Consider the following 19,403-nt stretch of genomic DNA (forward strand, 5'->3'; position numbering starts at 1 on the left):
GGTGATACCCTGGAAGGAGCCCAGTCAAGTTCACAGTAGTGAAGAATCCACAAGGCTGGCTTAATTTGCTTCTCCTTCCCCAGAAGTCCTGCATCCAGAGCAGCTGAGCAATGGAAAAAGCAGCACGCACCAACCCAAAGCCTGCACCCTACATCAAATGGGCAGAGAATGGCCCATGCAACGTGGAGGGGCAGGTTCCTCCCAGCTTTCAAGCAGCTTACTGCCAGTTTTCTTCCCTCCCTCACTCTTGGCCACAGTTCTCCTGGCATGGATCTAGCCCCGTCCAGGCAGCCAGGTGATCAGCACTGCTTTTCAAGCCTGCACTGGCCAGAGGGATTCTTTTCAGGCTTGCTTGCTTACCACTCGGCCATAGCGATTTCTCGTTATTATCCACAAGCCCGAGCCCCCAGAAATGAAGAAAGTGGAAGCTATTTTCTGCTGTTGTTTTGAATGTGAAGTAGAGCAGAGCCTGGATTTCATTCTCAGGGCACTACAGGGTCACAGGCGGTGCGTAGACAGCACAATCGCTTATCTCTCCCCAAGGCATTGCATACGAGAAAGAAAAGAGACACACGGCACTGGCCAGGGTTCATTGCTCTTGGCAAACTGCAGCAGTACCCCAGAGGTGAGTGGCTTCCTGAGCCAGCCTGATCCAAACTACTGGCTCAGAGGTGAAGCACTGCACTGTTTTAGCACACACACAATCAGCAAGACAGACACAGATCTGCAGCTGGGCAGACTTGGACCAGCAATGCTTAACAGCAAGGGTAATTACCTCCAGGGACATCATGCCAAGGCTTGTGGGAAGGCCTCCTTGCAGGGTGTTCTTTAAATTAATCTTTCTAAGCAGCGGTTCAAACACTGCATCCAGGACTTGGGGGAAGAACTATCAGAGCAAACCCATAACAACAAGTCATGCTGAGAACTGGGATTTTGAACATATTTTTCTCAGCCCTTCCTACCAAGCACCCCATATCAGGCAGTTCCCTGATCTCAGGATCTTCATCACACAGTGGTCAAGGTGTGACATGCTGGACCAAACGAACCTGTCACAGCTGGCTACCATATTGAGACTTCTCAGACATTCAGAAAGCAAACCCAACAGCTTAAATACCACTACCCAGGAGGTGCAAAACTGCAGCCTTCTGGCTCTCATGGCCTAGGCACCTGATCAAGCTTAGTCCTTGAATCTGGTATTCCCACTTGGGAGTATTTAACAAAAGATTCCTTTCTTCATGACTCAGAACAAAGCGATCTGGGGTGTTTAGTCTCCTTCTGTCATGCCCAAGTTTCTGACTTCCCATCGCTTGTATTAAGAACTGAAAATTACTACACACTAGATGTAGGGAAGGGCTCTGTACAGAGTGTTTTGGGGATGCTTCTGGACAACTCAGTTATTCCATACTGCTCCTATTCCATAATCCATTGCTGGTAGAAACCAAGAGCAGCACTAGACTTGCTGACCCCCAACATTGCCTTCAGTCTTGGTGCTTCACTGTTGCTTGATCCTCAAAGTTATAGCAGGGTAAAGAGGAAGAAAGACTTGCTAACCCTCCCATTGAATTCCATTTTGCCTATGTAATAGAAAGTTTATCAATACTGGAATGCATTTATGCAGCAAACAAAACTTCTCTCTATACATGGTCACTGCTCCCTGGAAATGAAAGCATTTTTAGTGTTGGAGGAGAAAGTCTGCACTGCAAACAAGACAAAGATGGGATTTTAATCCCAATAAATATAACCCAATCAGTTTTGTAACACACTGCATCACCTCCTGCTGTTGGTGTGAGCACACAACTTGGCACAATGAAGCCACTTGCTTTGAGGACTTCTTTACACACTGAGCATGCTCCTTGTTGAGAAACAAGATAGGCAAGTAAAGACCTTAAAAAAAACTATGAGGTCTTGTGATTTTAACTCATCACATCCAAAGCAATATGCTACACAAATTTGTCACTGGAGCAACTGGTAAGAATAAAAACAGCCAGGAATTTTATCTCTGTGCTCCCCACATACAACAGCAACTCAATACAACACTGCGCTGCTCTAAGAGAATCAGACTCCACCAGAGGCCATGGACCTCAGGCAAACCTCGCTCTCAGGTGAATCTCCTCTGAGGAAGCCCTGCAGAGCTGCTATTACTCCTGTAGTTCTCCTCAGACAACAGCTCACCTGAGTCCTGCATGCTCTCAGAAAACAAGCCTCCTTTGCCTCCACCCTTTCCTCCAGCCAAGCACTTTTTATCCCCACCCCCGTCTCTGCTAGCTGGCTTTATGGGAGGGCTACATCTTCCTGCCCTCAGCTGGCTGCTCTTGGGAGGGAAGGAAGCTCACCCAGATGGATTTCAGCAGTTCTCATGAGTATTTTATGGTCTTTTACTGATTTACAGCCAGTTCAGCATTCTTGTAAATGGCCATAAATTGGATTGAAGTCATAAATCATAGCCAGAGAAAGAAAGACACAGTCTCTGAGTCCCAGCTCAGACTAAACCAGCCTCTATGAATATATGGAAGAAACCTGCTCCCTCAATCAATAAATACACACAGCTCAGGCTACAGCACAGGGCTGCAGGGGCCACCCCCCCCCCGCCCCTTCCTCAGGGCTGTACCAGGAGCTACCTCCTGCACTTGTGTGATGCACTAACAGCATCTTCCTCCCAAGTGGCTGGCAAAGCCAGCTGCAACACAGGGGTCGTCCCTGCCACCCGAGGGGGCAAGCACTCCACCACCTTTACTGTGCTTACACTTGCAAGCACACCCCTGTAAGTAGGAGTTCAGAGGGGGCACTTTGCACTCGAGGCTCACAAATTCCTCACGTGGATCAGCAAGTGGAGTTCCCCACCCCCGACACTACCTTTGGGAGGTGGTTGCCTTCTTTCTCCACAGCAGCAGCAGCAAGCCACAGGTCGGCTTGTTGAAGCAGCTGAACCACTCCACAAGCCCATGAAGTTCTTCTGTCTTCCCCTTTTGTTTCCCTAGCTCGTTTTTAGGATCTAGCCTGTAAGCATTTTTGAAAGCACCTGACGCAGCTGCTGTAAGCCAGACCCTTCATATTTCTGGAGCTGGCTGCATTCCCGACAAGACCAGCTGGCTCTTCCCACCTCCTTAGCATAACACCCAAACACTGGCTGCCCTCACCCCAAACAACAAAGGGCAGGAGCCCACTAACCAGCCCACCCTTGCAGCTCACAGCAGCCACAACCCTTCCTACGGAACCCACCAAACCCAAGCAACTCCTCCTGCCAGACCTTTTGTAGCCCTCAGGGCTGCCAGATGGCCTTGCCCCCACCCTGCAGACAGAGCCCCTGATGGAGATGAGCCTCAGAACCTGCCCCCAAGGCCGAAAGGGCTCCTGCTGCTTCTAGCCCAGCGGGGAGAAGCCCTACCACACCTGCAATTAACGAGGCACTTTGCTTCCTTAAAGATGTGCGAAAAGCTACCACAAAGGCTTATCTGCTCCTACCTGGGGAGGAATCACAGGCTCAGCCCCAGCTGAGCAATTACCGCATTGTAATCCTATAAACAACGGGGGCGTCGCCTCGCCAGCGGCCGAGGCTGCAAACCCAGCTCATGCAGGCAGTGACCCCTTCTCGGCTCTCCTTGGTTCGGGCTTGGCTATGTTAATTTATTATTTAGCCAGAGGGATTGATTCAGACATGCAACCAGTTAAAAGGAGTTCTTGTGCCTCGCTCTATGTTTTCTGCATATTTAAATGCAAGTCATTGGTAAATTGCCAGCGTGGAGGGAGGATGACCTCACAGAAAAGCACCCTAAAGACATAATCTGACACAGACGATGTCATTTTTTAATAGCCTGGAAGAGGGGATGAACTGCCTGCTCTTTGAGCTTTTCGTTAATTAACCGCCTTGCTGTTACTTTGTGCTCCCCCTGTTCACGTGTGTCTGCTTCTTTTTATTTGTGTTTTATTCTCACTTGTTTATGCCTTACTGTCTTTGTGATAACACCTCAAAGCCCTAGACTGAGACTAGCTTCCCACGGTGCAGAGCACAATACGAAACATAACGATATTCATATTTACACCTGAGCAAGGGTGACTCTTTCTGGAGTTCTCTTGGTTTTTATCCCAGTGGCTTTCAGCATGTAGTCCAAGCACTACTTCTAAGGCTCTGTGAAAAGTATCTAAAAGCAAGCCATGAACGGGCAGGTTAGAATCTCTTCGCAGGACTTGCATCTCTTTTGGGGGAAAATTAGAAAAAGCAAAAAATAGAGAAATAAAAATTATTTTAAAAAATTGAAAAAAAAATACAATTATTGTATTGTAGTAAATAACACTATGGATTAATAGTAATAATAGTAATGTCATAACTGACCTATGCTTGCTTGCCAAGACCCTAAAAAAAAGTCATAGTAACTTGACTGTTTCTATCAACATTCAGATTCTTCAAAAACTTGTTATTTTGAAGCTGTATTTAAACTGTTAAAGCTCTAATTTTAATACCAAGATAAAGTATTGCCAACAAATTGATGATTGAGAACATTTCACCAAACTATGAGAGAAGCTAAATATCATTGCTACCCTTACTGATTACTATTATTTTCCATTAGACACTTACCATCATGTCATGGTATTTTTTTGTGTATAATTCCAGTCCTGGGCACCAAAAGCGACCTTTACACTCCACACTATGCATCTTATCACCTAACCATGTACGCGTGTGCTGTATCACAAGCACTATAGATGTAAGAGGGACGTATAGAAAACAAGTTATTCCAGAACGGATAGCATCATCATAGTCAGAGCTCATCTGCCCTGTCCCTCAGCAGGGATCTGTGACTTGGCCATGAGTCCCTTGAACATATGACTGCAGCTTTGGGTCAGTTCAGAGCTCCTGCATCAAGGAGCATGGGAAGCAGCGTATATCCTGCAGTTCAGGACCTGGGTCTGGTTAAAAAAGCTAGTTGACTGCTAGGATCAGCAGAGTTCAACAAATCAGATGTGCTCCCACCACAACCCAGATTTGACTTTCCTCATGGCCCTCAATCTTCTCCTAATAGGACATAACAGATAACTGAATTTGATTAATGGCTGCAGATCTTTTCTGGCACCTACACATACCCTGACACATAACCATCAGTCTGTGCTGCCATTGCCACTGCCTCTACTTGAAAAGTTTGGGGAGGGGTAGGAGGTACGTCACCAGCACATGCACACCCAAGCACACACCACTGGACACTGCCTTGTGGCAATGCAATTTGCAGGCACAGGGTAGGGGATCTCAGAGGTGCAATCCAGCTCCAGTGGCTGTGAAGGCTAAGCCATTTTGCCATGGGTCATTTGTCCCAATGATGCCAGCAAATAAATCTTAAACCTTACAGGTCAAGAAACTTGTGTTTTTCTTTTATGTTGGTTCAGTGAAGTTCTAGTACAGGGGCTTCTGTTTTAATTCTAGTAATTACAATAATAATAATAGTTAATAGCCAGAGGAATAGCAGAAGCAGAGGCAGAGGTATTTGCAGTTTGTTTTGGCATTTGTTTTCTGAGCAGGAGAAGATAGGACTAGCAAAATCCACAAGGTGACACCAAATCAGTAGGGTCAAGCAAGGTTAAAGGACTCAAAAATTCAGGTGTGATGGGAGTTTCTTCATAAATCTGCTGGTTAGAAAGTCACCCTCAAGCTGAAAAGAAGCTTTCAGTGAATTCCTACTCAGAAAGAGTTGCCCTTCACTGGGTACTGATGAATCTTTCCTGTCAGAAAAGATTTATCCATGGGAAATAATTAAAAACAATTCAGAACTTTCTCTCTCTTGGAATGAATTAAATTACATTAAATTACATTAAGTAGCAGGGGGTTTTGTGCTATGTTTTTTTTTTCTTTGCCCCCAAGAACAAGAGACAGTTGTGCTTGCCACAGGGTCTTTTTTCACCCAAGACCTCTTCTTGCTGCTTTAAATGATAAACATTGTCCACAATACTGTAATAGTGCTAAGCATGGCATCATTTTCAGAAACAAAGTGTCTCCTTCCCTCTCATTCTTTTGCACATATGGCATCTCAAAAGGCAATGACAGACTATAAATTCACACCAAGGTTATAGAGCCATTCAACAGAGAGGAGGGAAAAGATGACTATTTTTTGATGGCTCTCCCTGTGAAGAAAACAACCAGTGCCATCATCAGACCCAGTCAGAAAAACAGTGATACTAGAACAGCATTTTTTTTGCTGTTGTTTGAAATGTTGTTCACAGCAAAGTCTAGTCTAGTGCTTTTGTGCCTGCAGTATGTTGCAGCTTTCTTTTTGGCTGAGGTTTGTTTAAACCAATAGATAATTCAGCTCTGTTTCACTTAAAGTCTCCAAGAAGTAGTGCTTTGTGTCGTTTGGATCCAGCCATAGTGTTAGGTGTCAAGTCCAACGTTGGACTTGGTTCTCTGTTTCAAGCTGCTCACTGACACCTGCAGAGCTTGCTTGGTCTGTATCAGGGATGCCTCTGTTAGATGCAACACCACAATACAGCTGTCTGGAAAGAGCCAACAGATCCCTCCAACACCAGGGCATCCTCTGGGTGCATCAAAGCCCATATTCCCAGCTCCTGGCCATGCACCATGCTGTTCCCCTCTGTTGCAGTGCCTGCAAATAAAGAAAAAGCATTTGTAGTTATGCCAGGGCATTAAAAATATCAATATAAATGGTGCATAGTTGAAAGTTAGGTACAGACACAACAAATGTGCAAAAGTCCTATGGTCCTGGTAGCCACACACTCAAAAAACTCCTTATAGCTATCTGGTAACAGAGAGAAACTCCAAAATAGCACCTGTGCCCTCTTTAAAGATCTTTTCCACTGCAAAATGGCAAAATTGTGTTCCACTGCAGAGCACATTGCAACGCCGGGCATGGAGACAGAAGGACAGCACCAGCTCAGATACAGGGGAGCTGTTAAGAGCTGAAGCAGGACCGGACAACCCTCTTCCCCCACTCTGGGGGACCTGAGCGGGTATCTCTGCTGGCATGCAGCTCCTTGCATCGTGGAAGTGCCAGGCAGTGAGAACAGCTCTGCCCAGCACTCTGAGTCAGGCTCTCCTTCTCTGAGATTCATTTTCACTGGTCCTGTGTTTTGCAGTCCTTTTTTTTTTTTTTTTAATTGGGGTAAATAGAATCGGAATGACAAGTGAAGAGTGATGGTTTCAATGGGCTATTTGTCTGGTGAGGAATTTGTGAAATATGTGTTTTTCTGTAGAGTGTGCATGGCTGTAAAGAAGGGCCAGAGTCAGCACAACCTCAGAGCGAGGGAGAATAAAGCATTCTAGTTTTGTGGCCATTGATCTGATGACACTGTGGGTAATGGATGGACAAGGTTAGTCTCAGAGTGTCTGATTTTTCTCAAATCATTGCTGGAGTCAAACTTAGGGTTGCTTCACCGTGCAATTCTGTATTTACTTCTATTAGAGCCTCTCATATCTTCACACTCACTGTGAATTTCCTACGCTTTTAGTGACTGACGGGTTTGGAAGCTTTGTTTAGAGAACCATATCATTCTGGAAAGATATTTTTACATGATTATTTTTGTTTACCTGAATTTTATTAATCTTCCCTTGCAGCCTTAGATCCATGTTTTTTATCTGAATTCTGTTTTTGTTGTTGATGTGTTTCAGATCTTCTGTTAGCTGTTTGGGAGAAAAATGCTGGTTGGGAAAAATCCTTTTTTCCTTTTATTTTTTTCACTTTTTTTTTTTGTTTGTTTGTTTGTTTGGTTGGTTGGTTAGTTGGTTTTTTTTTTAATCCATGGGAATAAAAGATGTCTGATCAGTGAAGTGAACCTACCTAACATAAACAGGTTTCAGGCCAGTTTGGAGCTGCATTACAGGAGCAGCTCTTCTGGGGTGATGCCTCCATAGGCAGGGAATGGTATAATTTGTTACGAGGTGCTACACACTGTGTGCCTCCATTAAAGGAACCTAAGAACGCAGAGCTGTGGCAGTCAGGAGAAAGCAGGAAAGTGGCAAATAAATTGATGCTTACAAAGAGAAAGGAAATACTTCAAAGCACTTATGCATTTCCATAGCACCACCTGCCACTAAGGACATGAGCCCCAGACTGCTAAGTCTGCCTGTAGCTTTGAAGTCCCCGTGGATGCCTTGCTGCTATGTAACTCCCAGATAACCACATTACTAAAACACTCCCACCTCCAGTTGCATCCTGCCAGAAGATGGTGTCCTATCCTATCAGACACAGGTCTCAGCACAGTGATCCAGGCATTCGTGACTGATTATTGCAGCTAATATCTAGTGAAGAAGCCAGGCATCCTGGAAAAGCTCCAGTTGACAAAACACAGTCTCTGGTCTCCCTGGCAACACAGATTACTGTGAGAACATCACCCTGCTGCTCCCTCGTTTGTATTGGCCACCAGTGAAGACAGAGTCACCTTCAAGGTCTCTGCCCCAATACTCGGCACCTGCCACGGGTTTTGTTTGAGCCGCTGAGGAAATGCACCTTGCTGCATAACCCTGTGGAAGCTGTGCAGGAGTAAGCAGGCGGTTGACTTGGAGGATGGGGTCTGTGTATGCTGGAGACGGGGTTTCTTTCCCTGGGCCTCAGATGCATTGCGTTACTCCCAGAGCAGTGAGAACAACCACATCGGCTCCTGCACGCTCCCTGGAGAACTCAGATCCCCAGCACAGCCCTCCATCAAGGAGCTTTCTGCACCCACCCACGTGGGTGCAAAGCACAACACATCCACAAGCCCACTCATTAGCACACTTGTAAATCTAAACAAACAATTCACCCTATAAACTAATCAGGCTCTTTCCTCTACAGGGCCTACACAGGAGGGAAAAAAGGCAGAGAGCTTGTTATTTTTGCTTCTGTTTTCCAATACTTGGATTACACTCAGGCGCTGTACCTCTGACAGTGCTTAAATGACCAAGAAAGCTGCTGTGGTCAGAAGAATGATGTGGTCTCTGTCCGTATGTCACCCAGGGGATGGATACCTTTGTGCATAAGGAGAGACTCCCACGCCACCTCAAGCACAGACACCTTTGCGCAACACTTCCTGGGGTTGTGAAACCATACCCCCAACTCAGCTCGCTGCTAAGCTGCCTTTAAATCTGTTAGCGGGTCCTGAGGAATGACCCACAAATCTTCTTTCGAATTTTTAATTAATTCCTTTCTGCTGAGTTCACTCCCCTTTTCTGCTGTGTTTCCATGAGCAATCTCACAAATCAGTTTACTGGCAGAGATGTTTGTAGACAAGGCAAATTTTAAGTCACTGTTGCATGATATTTGCAGAAAGTGCATTTTGAATGTGTTATTACAGGTCTTTCCACTGTCCCCATTAAAACACAATCCTACTGGTATAATGACACCTAAAACTTAGGCTCATGTTTGTACCCCAACCCTCTAGTAGCTGAAGAGAGGAAAGTGATAGCAAGAAAACCTTTCCATAAGCATACTTTTGCTTACAATTGCCCCTGTGCTGGATCAGACCACAGGCCCTTCTGTACAGTTGCTTGCAACAACCATAAGAAGAAATTCAAAGAAATGTGTGAACAGATCAATTACTTCACAAAAGACAAGCATGCCACAGTATAAACCCATTAGAGACTTTGCTGTTGCTACTGATATCACAGGGAAGTATTCAAGTATTAAGGCAGGTGGGATAATGTGACTGATCAGACAAATAGGTGGGTTGATGAGCCAGTGTCATCAAAGTCAAGGAATGTACACGTGCTTTTAACATACAATTATTCTCATGGAGAATGTCAAATGCTTTGCATAATTTTCGCTATAAACAATTTTCAACCCACAGCAGAATATATTTTTGCCTGAAAACACCGAGTGAACATAAAAATGATTACAAATTACTGGACACTGTGGCTTGAACATGAACAAATTGTTCATGACTTCAAAAGAAGATAATGTCTGATAGAGCAGGTCAGGTTTAAATAGAAACTGCATGCTTTCTATGAAAGAGCAAAGGTGGTTAAGCCACAGCAAGAAACTCTCACCTGAAGGAGAGGATTGGCCGTGTTTGGACATCTTGAAATCAACAACAGACCTCATTCAAAAGTCCCTTTTAGATAAACACAAATTATGTGTTAGTCAAAGGCAAATTCCTGGGCTCAGTCCAGGAGTAACTGGGGAAAAGTAATAGCCAGTGATACTGGGAAGGTCAAAACAGCTGATCTAATAGTCAAATAGTCATTTTAGCCTTCAGCTCTGAGTCTGTGAGCGTACGATGGACACATGGTTCATCATGAAGAGTGGTGCACAGCCCCAGCTGATATAAATACACATTTGCACCAATTTGCACTTGATAAGCATCTGGCCAGGCTTGCTCAGCTGCACACTCTGGCATGCTGTGTAATCAAGTTTAAAACTAACAAATGACTGTAGCATACCAGAGCCCACGGGCCAGATGGTGAGTGGGGATTGCAGGAACCTTACCCGTGCACATGGCCCTAGTCAGAGCAGTCTTGCTCTTGTCCACAAATTATTCCTCATGCAAGCTGAGGACAGCAGACCCCCAGGGAGGTAAATTGCAAGCTTTGTTGTCTAAGGAGGACTTCTCTGGGTTATGTGGGGCTCTAGAAAGAGTGCTGCTTCACCCACAGTTATGCTGGAAGATGCATCCCCACCAGGATGCATGCACCATTCTCTGACCCAATGCCTGATCCGGACATATTTTCTTATGATGTATTTATGAGTTATTTTGGCCTAGATGATATAAAATTAAGTCCAACTGGGTTTCTTAAGCGGTGCACCAGGCTAGGGTAGTGACAGTGAACGTCTCCTTTCCTATTGTCTGAAAGCTAATCTCAAAGGGAAAATTCAAGTTACTCTCAATTTCTGCCTGTTTCCACTTGTCTCCCCATGTATCACGCTACTAGCATTTCCCTGTTTCTGAGATACTTTTTATGTATGTGTAGGTTATCATGCTCACAGTAGTTGCTGTTTAACCAATCTCTCCAGACTTTATCCTTTTAATCTTTCTTTCTGAATCAATTCCTCCACTCTCTTGATCATTTCAGTTGCTCTCCTTTGAACAGCTCCTGTTTGTCAATAACTCTTCCTAATGACTCATGTGGAACAGGAAATATGTGAAACTTCAAGGCACACAAATCTCACGAGCAGCACAGGTTCTGAATGCAGGATCCCAGAGATTCATATGCAGATTCCTGAGTTAAGCCTCTGTCCTAACGCAAGAGCAGCTGCCTCTGGAGATTTTTTGAGCATCGCACCTTGTGTTTGGCCCTGCTGGCTGTTTCAGACGGAGCCTACGGGACAACCTGTGCGAGAAAGCCTGGCAGCGTGCTCACACGCTGAATGTGAGGACATGCCCAGGCCTCATTAGAAGATGTGCAGGAGATCTCTGTAGGTACGAGGATGTAGCCTGGTTTGAGAGTGGCCTCAGGGCCTGCAGGAAGAAACACCACAGTTATATCACTCAATGTGCATAGGAGAGTGGGGAACAGCCAGATGATGTGAGGCCATTTACTACAGCCACAACATGCTTCCACATGATGCATATGTATTCTCCCCACAGGTGGGGAGTAATGCTGAGGAGTAACACCGTGGATAAGGGGAAAGATACAGTCATTTAGCGAGGCATTTTCTAAAATATGGAAATCCAGCCCAAATTATAGGAATATAAGAGATTGTAAAGTGCAGCAGGGGAGATATAAAATGGAGATTAAGGAGGGTATAAGGAGCTTTGCTGAACAAATCATACCGTGGCAAATCCGTGCCCAGACTCTGTGGGCACCTGACTTCCCCCTGGGAGAAAAATGGTGCAGTTCTGCTGAATAAGAAGACGGGAGCTGGTTACAAAGGGGAGCTCGAGGTAGGGAGCCATCCCTCCCACAACACAGGAGCCATCACGCAGAGGCAGCCTTCCTAACAATGCACAGGACGTAAGCACGGTGAGCCATCATCTGGCTCATCCCAGGGAGGCACTCAGGGTATATATAAAGTTTCCTCAGCCATTCAAGTAAAGCACACTCCTCAGACTGACAGTGCTGCAGCTCCGTAAGTGTGGGGATACAAAGAGATTCCTCTCCCAGAGCTCTTCAGGCTCTGTGACTCCAGCTTCTGCTTAGTGTGGTGGTTTCTACCTATGGTGTTGTGAAAGAAGCTTGTTAGAGAAAACAAAAATCATGACAATACGGAGCCAGGAGCCACTGCCTCCCATGAGTGTGCATGGCCTTGCTCCAGCTGATGCACAGCAACTCGTCCATTTGCAGTGGGGTAACTAGTAGGGTAGCTTTCTGAGGTAGGTGCCTGGGAGATGCCAGGTGAATGAGAAGGACAGAAATGTCCTGGTTCAGTGAGACGCAGGCTCAGAATGCCCAGCTGCCCTAACAAACCCTCATCCTTCCTGGGCCTGCTATAACGTGTAGTGTCTTCCAGGCTTGATCGCACATCACTCAGCGCATAAACCAACCTTTGGGCCCAACACTACCAAGCAGTATGTTAAGCTGCTGCTGGACTTGTGTGCAGCAGCTGTGAAGGTCAGCAAAGAGACCTTGCTGTCTGTAACACCAAATGGACGTTTTGCAGGCCTGATTTTCCTCTCTCATGATAGCCAAGGCTTGACCACATGTTATTCTGCCTTGGGGCTGGATGTGTCTCTTGTACTTTTGAACTGAAAGCACTCCATTGCAGCAGGAGAGATGCCTACGTGTGGGGAGAAGCAAACCATCTGCCCCTGCTGTGCAGAAAGGTGCTTGGGAGACCTCTTCTCCTGCACTGATGGACATCTGCCCTTCTGAGATCATTTCTGAGCTGTGTCTGTCATTCTGTGTAATTTTTTGTTTAGTAGAGCTTTGATATCAATTATTTCAAATGAGGTGGTTGAAAGTCACTGCCTGGCAAGGGCAGGTAAACAGACAGTGGCTATCAGTACTGACTTCAGGACTGCTTGGCTAATCCAGACGTTTGAGGCAGGAGGGCTGAAGTGTCAACAGCATAAAGTGTTTTGGTAACTGTAAAGGTAAAAGAGCCACTGCTGGTTCACCAAATCCAGTCACCTGTCGCCTTGGCCAATTTCTCACTTCATCCTTTCCTAGAGTGGGATCTGGCACACGAAAAGCACTGGTTTTTTTGGATGGGGAGATGAGGATAAGAGTGGGAGGAGAGAGTAACTCGGATATTTGTGAAATTCCCAGGCTGAGAAGGGTCAGAGGCATGGGAAGATGACAGCAAATCAAGATGTGAACTTCAAAGTGGATGATAAACATCTGCGAATGCCTGAGAAACAGAGTTCAGAGTAGTTGAGCTATGAGCTATTTGAATGAGCAGGTAGTGCTCATTCAGACAACTTTTTGTACAAATGCCCGTGGGACTGAGGGGCCAGGTGGGGAGCGATTATTGTAACCATGTTTAACAAAGAAGCTAAAGATGATCCAATTATAAAATAGAGAGCCTTACCTCTAAACAAGGAGAAAAACAATGAAAAAAAATCATTAAAGATAGAGTTAGAAAGCTTCTAGACGAGTCTAACATGATAGAGATAAACCTGTCTGCCTGTTTCTGTAAGTGTGACTTGTGCTCCTCTAGCCTATTAGGATTCTGGGGAAGAGTTAATGAAATACTGGGCTGAGGAGAAGGGGTGGGGGGGATATAATTTATTTAAACTTTTCAAAAGGCTTCTGATACAGTCTTTCACAAGCAGCTATTAAAGAAATTTGTTACCCGTAGGGTGGTAGGCAAAGTCCTGACATGGATTAAAACCTAGATAAGAGGTAAGAAACAAAGGAAAGGAATAAGCGTCCAATTCTCTGCATGAAAGGAGGTTAATAGCAAGATGCTCCAGGGATCAGCATCAGGACCAGGGGTGTTCAATATGTTTATTAACGATCTAAGAGAAAGAGGAGAACAACACAGATACAAAATTTTGCTGATGGCACAGTTTACTTCTTGCAGGCAATTTATTGACTGCGTTTGACTCTCTTCTTGTGTTCATGGCTTGTCTATGAATAGATCACAAGTTTTACTAATAGGCCTATAAATATAATTGGAAGTATGGCTCAGTCTGGTGAACAGTACTGAGACTGATTGCAGGAGGAGACCTACAGGCACTGGAACATCAGCCTGGGGATGGATGCAGAGACAGAGAGCAAGCAAGCTTCAGCATTCAGCGCTGGCCCCTCCATCAGCTCTGTAAAGTCCTGGTTCCTGTAACTCTGCCTGTGTCTTCTGTCACTGCCTGCTGATGCACAGGAACAGCCGTGGTGTAAGCAGTGTTAGCAGACTCACACATTCTATTGTCACACTATTTCTTTTTTACCTTCCTGTAAGGCTTGGATCTGCTATGGATTCATCTGAGGTCATGGTCATTTGCCAACCTCCTCCCTGAGCCTGTACATTTTTGGGGAAGTGTGTGCTCATGCATGCACTTTATCTGTATCACTTCTGCATTTCTAAGTAAGTCCCAATTTGGCAGATCCTTCACCATGCAGCCAAGCTTTTTGCTGCAAACTTGAGGAATCAAGCATGTGCTCCACCACATCGCTGTTGTGCTGCCAGAGGTGCTCTCCTACAGCCGTGCCCTGCGCCCTGCCCCATCCAGCTCCACCTTCCACACCGCCTCCTCCCGCTGGCCTTCCACTGGCTCCTAGTCCCTATTCATCACTCTGACTGAAGCACTCAGCTCCTCGCAAGGTAGTTATTGTAGGCAAGTTAAAAGTCCTCCTTCACAGTCACTGCTGCCACATAAGTTTGTTCAACTCGCTGTATTAAAGTCATTAGTGCCAGGCAGCCCTGGAGAAATGCTTTATATCGTCATTTTCCTCTACAGTACGGCGACCATTTTTTACACAGTTGAGGTCTCTGCCACAGAGTTCCTCAGCACATGCTTAAGGCTGCCTGTATTTACATCCTTTTCCAGACAAGAAACATCTTAGAGACATTATTAGAGAAAACCACGTCTGAGTGCTTTCTTAAATTGGGGCTTTTTTGAATTAATTGTTCTCCATTTGATAATCACCCACTTGTAGCCCAGGGCTACCACCAGAAGCTTCTTTCTCCCTCCCATCTGTGGTCATCAAATTTCATTGTATGTCAGCCTCCCACAAAGGAAAAGGGGACGCAGGTAACTTTCTCTCTGACCAGCTCAGGAGACAGAGCTCCTGTGCCGCTGGTCCCAGCTTTGTGTCAGCATGACAGATGACAAAGAGCTCGATCGGTACAGTGGCTGTGAACACGGAGGAGGAGTGCTAGTCGGTCTGTATGATTCCTTGGCACGAAAGGTGTTACTGCTGAAGAAGAATTTCCCAGATGACATCTGATTCGGCAGTTCCTCTGTTGTGACGCTGACGACTTGGAGGGTGATGCTCACCCTTTCTCCCACCTACCAGCAGCTACCGGGGAATGAAATGAGGCAAAGGGGCACTCCAGGCACAAGTGTATTCAAGGACCAGCAGCAGCAGGGATGACGTGGTTGTACTCACAGCAATGAAGTTTGGTGTTTGAAGGCAGCAATTCTTCGTGTGAGCTGCTGGCGTTGTCGCTTGACACTTCTCACCAGCTGGTGAGTAGGAAAAAGTGTTCTGGTGTCACTGGAAAATAAGTGGCTGCAGCGTGTAGACGAGTTGCTGGAGGTTTTGTAATGCCGTTTTCAGTCTTTTATATATATATGCAATCACAGATGAGCAAAATGGCCTCCATCTCAAAGCTACTCTGTTCTGTCAGAAACAAGCTGGAGCAGCCAGGCGGTCGCTTGACTAATGACACAAAGGGAAGGTGCTAAGAAGGCAAATGCAATCCTAACTCAAGCTCAGCATGTTGCAAACAAATTGAGCTGGTGTGATAAAGTTGTGAAGAAAAAGAGGTTTTCCTATTACTTATACAGCAGTCCTAGACATGGGGGTAACAAGCAAGCTGGAAATGGAATTTCCCATTGATGAGAAGAAATTTGATATTATTGCCATTGGCGAAGCCTGCGGGGATTAGTCACATGGCTGAAATGCTTAACAGTCTAGTTACAGACGCTTAAGGAAAAATAGAGTAAAGGCACAGGGGTGATGCTCAGCATAAAAGATGCCACTGTGGTATTTTAGTTCCTTGATTCTTCAGAGCAGAGACCAGTTCTCATGTTTACTTGCAGAAACTTTCAGAGGATTACTGTTGGGGTCTTTCAGCCACTTCTAAATTAACTGATGGAAAATAATGATTCTGCTCCTCTCTGTAGCATATGGAAATACAAAAAGAAAAAAAACAGTTATTATGGCAGGACTTTAATTTGAAAGCATTTTAGGGGTTTTATGCAGCCAATAGCAAACATCATCAGTGCTTCTGAAGTGTGGAGATGATCATTTTCTACAGTGAAATCATTGTAGTCGGGTTGAGGTAAAAGTCTAATGTCGTTCTCATTAGGAAGGACAACGAATGATGAAAGGCTGGTCTGGAAGCTGCTGGTTGCCTCTGAAGGATGGGTTTCAAGTCAATGAGGGATTCAGGCTGAGAAGGACAGATGAGGAAATCAGTATAAAGTAACAAAAACTACAGACTTACCAAACGTATAAGAACTCATTACACTGATACCCACAGGCTTGATAGGAAAGAGCGTAGGAACCATAAAGAAAGAGAGGGAAACATTCAGGACAATTATAAATAACTTAAAAGAATGATAAGCTCCTGGACTGCAAATTGGCACAAGGAACTATTCAATGATCCATGCTTAACAGGATGATTAGTGTATGACTGGTTAATAACAGTGCACGGAAATGTCACTGGGAAAAGTAGAGGTATGCACCTGCATAAGCTTTTGGACAACATTAACAGTAAAAATAGGTGCTAAAGTGCTACAGAAAGGGTTGCTTTTGCATTTGCAAGTGTCCCTGCACCTGCACACGCACATACAAAAGCAATTGCATGTGCCTGTCCAGATGATCACAGGGCTGATAGAGTTAATAAAAGGTGATACTCACAGGATGCTTGTTCAAACCTGTTGCAGAAGCTGGAAGCCGTTGGGAGCAGCTACAGGGACCAGTGATCATGATTTGATTACTCTCAGTATGAGCAGAGGAAGATGGTGCCAAGCAATAATATATATATACTTGGCCCTCTGCAAAGGCTAACTTCTCAAATGTCAGAAGTAAAATTTATTAGGGGAGAGAGTACAATATCTATATGTATTTGTATAAATACTCATTTATGTATGAATGAGAATTGGGAGTTCCTTCAGCAAAGTTTATCAGAGGCCTCAGAGGCCACCGTGACACAGTCATGTAAGAGGATGACAGTGGAGGAAAACTCAATAGGGCTGAGTAGTGAGAGAAACTAAAGATCACTCCACATTCAATCTACTCCACTTCATATAGGTAATGGAGAGAGCAGCCTGAGTCATGAGAGGATGAGGACCTGTCCCTGTGGTGGGTCCGTGGCCAGGAGAGAGGGAACCTGGGCCACCTCTGGTCTCTGGTGGGTGGTAGGGATGGTGGGGAGGGGAAGGGGGTGGTTGAGGTGGCCTCTTTGCTATGCTGAGGGAGTGGAGAAAGTTTATGCCCCTCCAGTTGCTGAGCTGGTGCTGCCAAGTGTCACACTAAGAGGCCCTTGTGGCCCTGACATTTCCAAAGTGTCTTTTCAGGCCTTCACGTCAGAGCTGACTCGCGCCCAGGCAGACAGGATCTCTCCCACGTCCAATTACTCACGGCAGCCTGTGCGTTTGCTTTGTCACTCGACCTCATTCTCCTTCCTTTCCTGGAGGCAGAGGTGCTTCAGGCAGCGGAGAGATGCTGTCCATCCAAGGCTCAGATGCCTCCATCCTCTCCTCGTCCTCTCACAAGCTCCACAGAGTGGTGGGAAGGGGATTAAGCCACTGGGTCCATGTCCACCCGCTCCCATGGATTTCCTTGGAAGTACGCAAGGGATTCTGATTTCTACACAGCGCCGCATGCTAGGCCTACAAGACACAGCAGGGAAGGAGAGAGAGAATAAATGCGTGCTCAACCGAGACCTGGAGTACTAGCCTAGGGCTTTGCACTTGGCAGATCCACATCTCAGAAGAAAACTTTGTGGTGCTATTACCAGTCAGCACTTCTCCCTCACTCCCTCACTCTCTCCCTTTCATCTAGGTTGCTGCAGTTGCATTTAATGACACAACAGATGTATTCATTTGCATCTTTATATGGATCTCTAAGCTCTACAAATGGGTGGGTGGGCGTGACCCCATTTTCCCAAATTATTCAGCACCTTTCAGTTATGCATTTCTCTCTTTTCTAATGTCTTTTTGAAGCACATGCAAGCAGCAGTGGGGAATTACTCTGCCGTTTTCGCTTGAGCATCTGGGACCTGATCATTCCTCTGGCTGCCTATGTGAATCTCCCTTAGACAGCAGGAGCCACGGAGATGTCTGTGCATGGGTGGACTGCCTCCTCCACCACGTACACATATTTCCTGAGGGGGGGGAAGGCACAGATTTATCTAATAAAGCCCAAAGACAGCTATGGGGAAGAAATCACTGAAAAAAAAAAAAAAGCGACACCCTGTCTATTTATCGAGGGTGATGACAGCTCTGTTGCTGCCATCAAGAGATCCGTAGTTGCGTTTATGGGATGTGGGTGAGTTAAAATATTTCCCTTCACCGTCTGAAGGCGGTGTTTATGTGAAGCTGCTTGAAGCACGCTCCATGCCGATGACTAAGGGGATGCTACCGCCAGCGTGGAAGACCTGTGAGCATGGTTGGGTGCTGGGGTGTGTTCTTCAGAGCTTCCTCTGCACCAGTGCCCAGGTCCTCAGCCCTGAGTTGGGGGTACCCAGCTACAGCAAGAGGGTTTAAATGGGTGGGGAATATGCCAGCACACAGGGCTGGGTGCCTGGGAAAGCACACCATGCTGTGTTTCTCCTGCGTCTGGAGCACAGCATTGCCACCTCTGCCTGGCCAGCTGCACAGACTGGGGCCAGCAGGAAGGGAGATGAGGAGAAGAGAAGAGAGGAAGGCAGAGAAACATCTGTTTATATACCCACTTATACACCCAGGCAGCACACGGAGGAGCAGTCCCAGACCTTGCAGATATGCAGGAGAGGAGAGCTCCCGTCCTGACTCTCCTCCTACAGGCTCTTCTTGTAGTCCGGGTGGCTCTGGGGCCATGTGTTAGTGAGAAGCTATTGCTGTGACACCTTGTGAGTGCAATGAGTAAGGATGCTGGTGCCTTCGGCAGAGATCATCTCCGGTTTAATTTATGAGCCGCACTTTGTGTGTATCAAGCTATGGCCAGATATAATGTAATCCCATCACCGTGCGTGTGCTGAGCACAGCTGTCAATCAAAGGTGATTTGCATCAGTACGTTTTCATATAAATATGTATGCTCTCTCGCTAACATTATTATTATTTATTATTTGTGTTACAGTCGTGCCTCGAGGCTTCGGCAGGGACCAGGGCCCGGTTGTGCTGGGTGTTGCACACACAGCGAGAGGCAGACCCTGCTCTGCACAGCTTCCAGACCAAACAC

The 19,403-nt window shown here is 45.9% G+C and overlaps 1 long non-coding RNA gene across 1 annotated transcript in view; it reads right to left on the bottom strand.

Moving 5' to 3' along the window:
- LOC310892234 overlaps positions 1-19,403 on the bottom strand; it is a 285,659-nt gene that overhangs the window by 40,624 nt on the left and 225,632 nt on the right. Inside the window, exon 9 of the long non-coding RNA XR_014577978.1 lies at positions 3,463-17,853. This is a non-coding gene — a long non-coding RNA (uncharacterized lncRNA). The remainder of the gene's footprint in view (positions 1-3,462; positions 17,854-19,403) is intronic.

The sequence above is a fragment of the Anser anser genome (assembly GCF_964211835.1).
Source record: "Anser anser genome assembly, chromosome: 1".
In the NCBI taxonomy this organism is placed as follows: Eukaryota; Metazoa; Chordata; class Aves; order Anseriformes; family Anatidae; genus Anser; species Anser anser.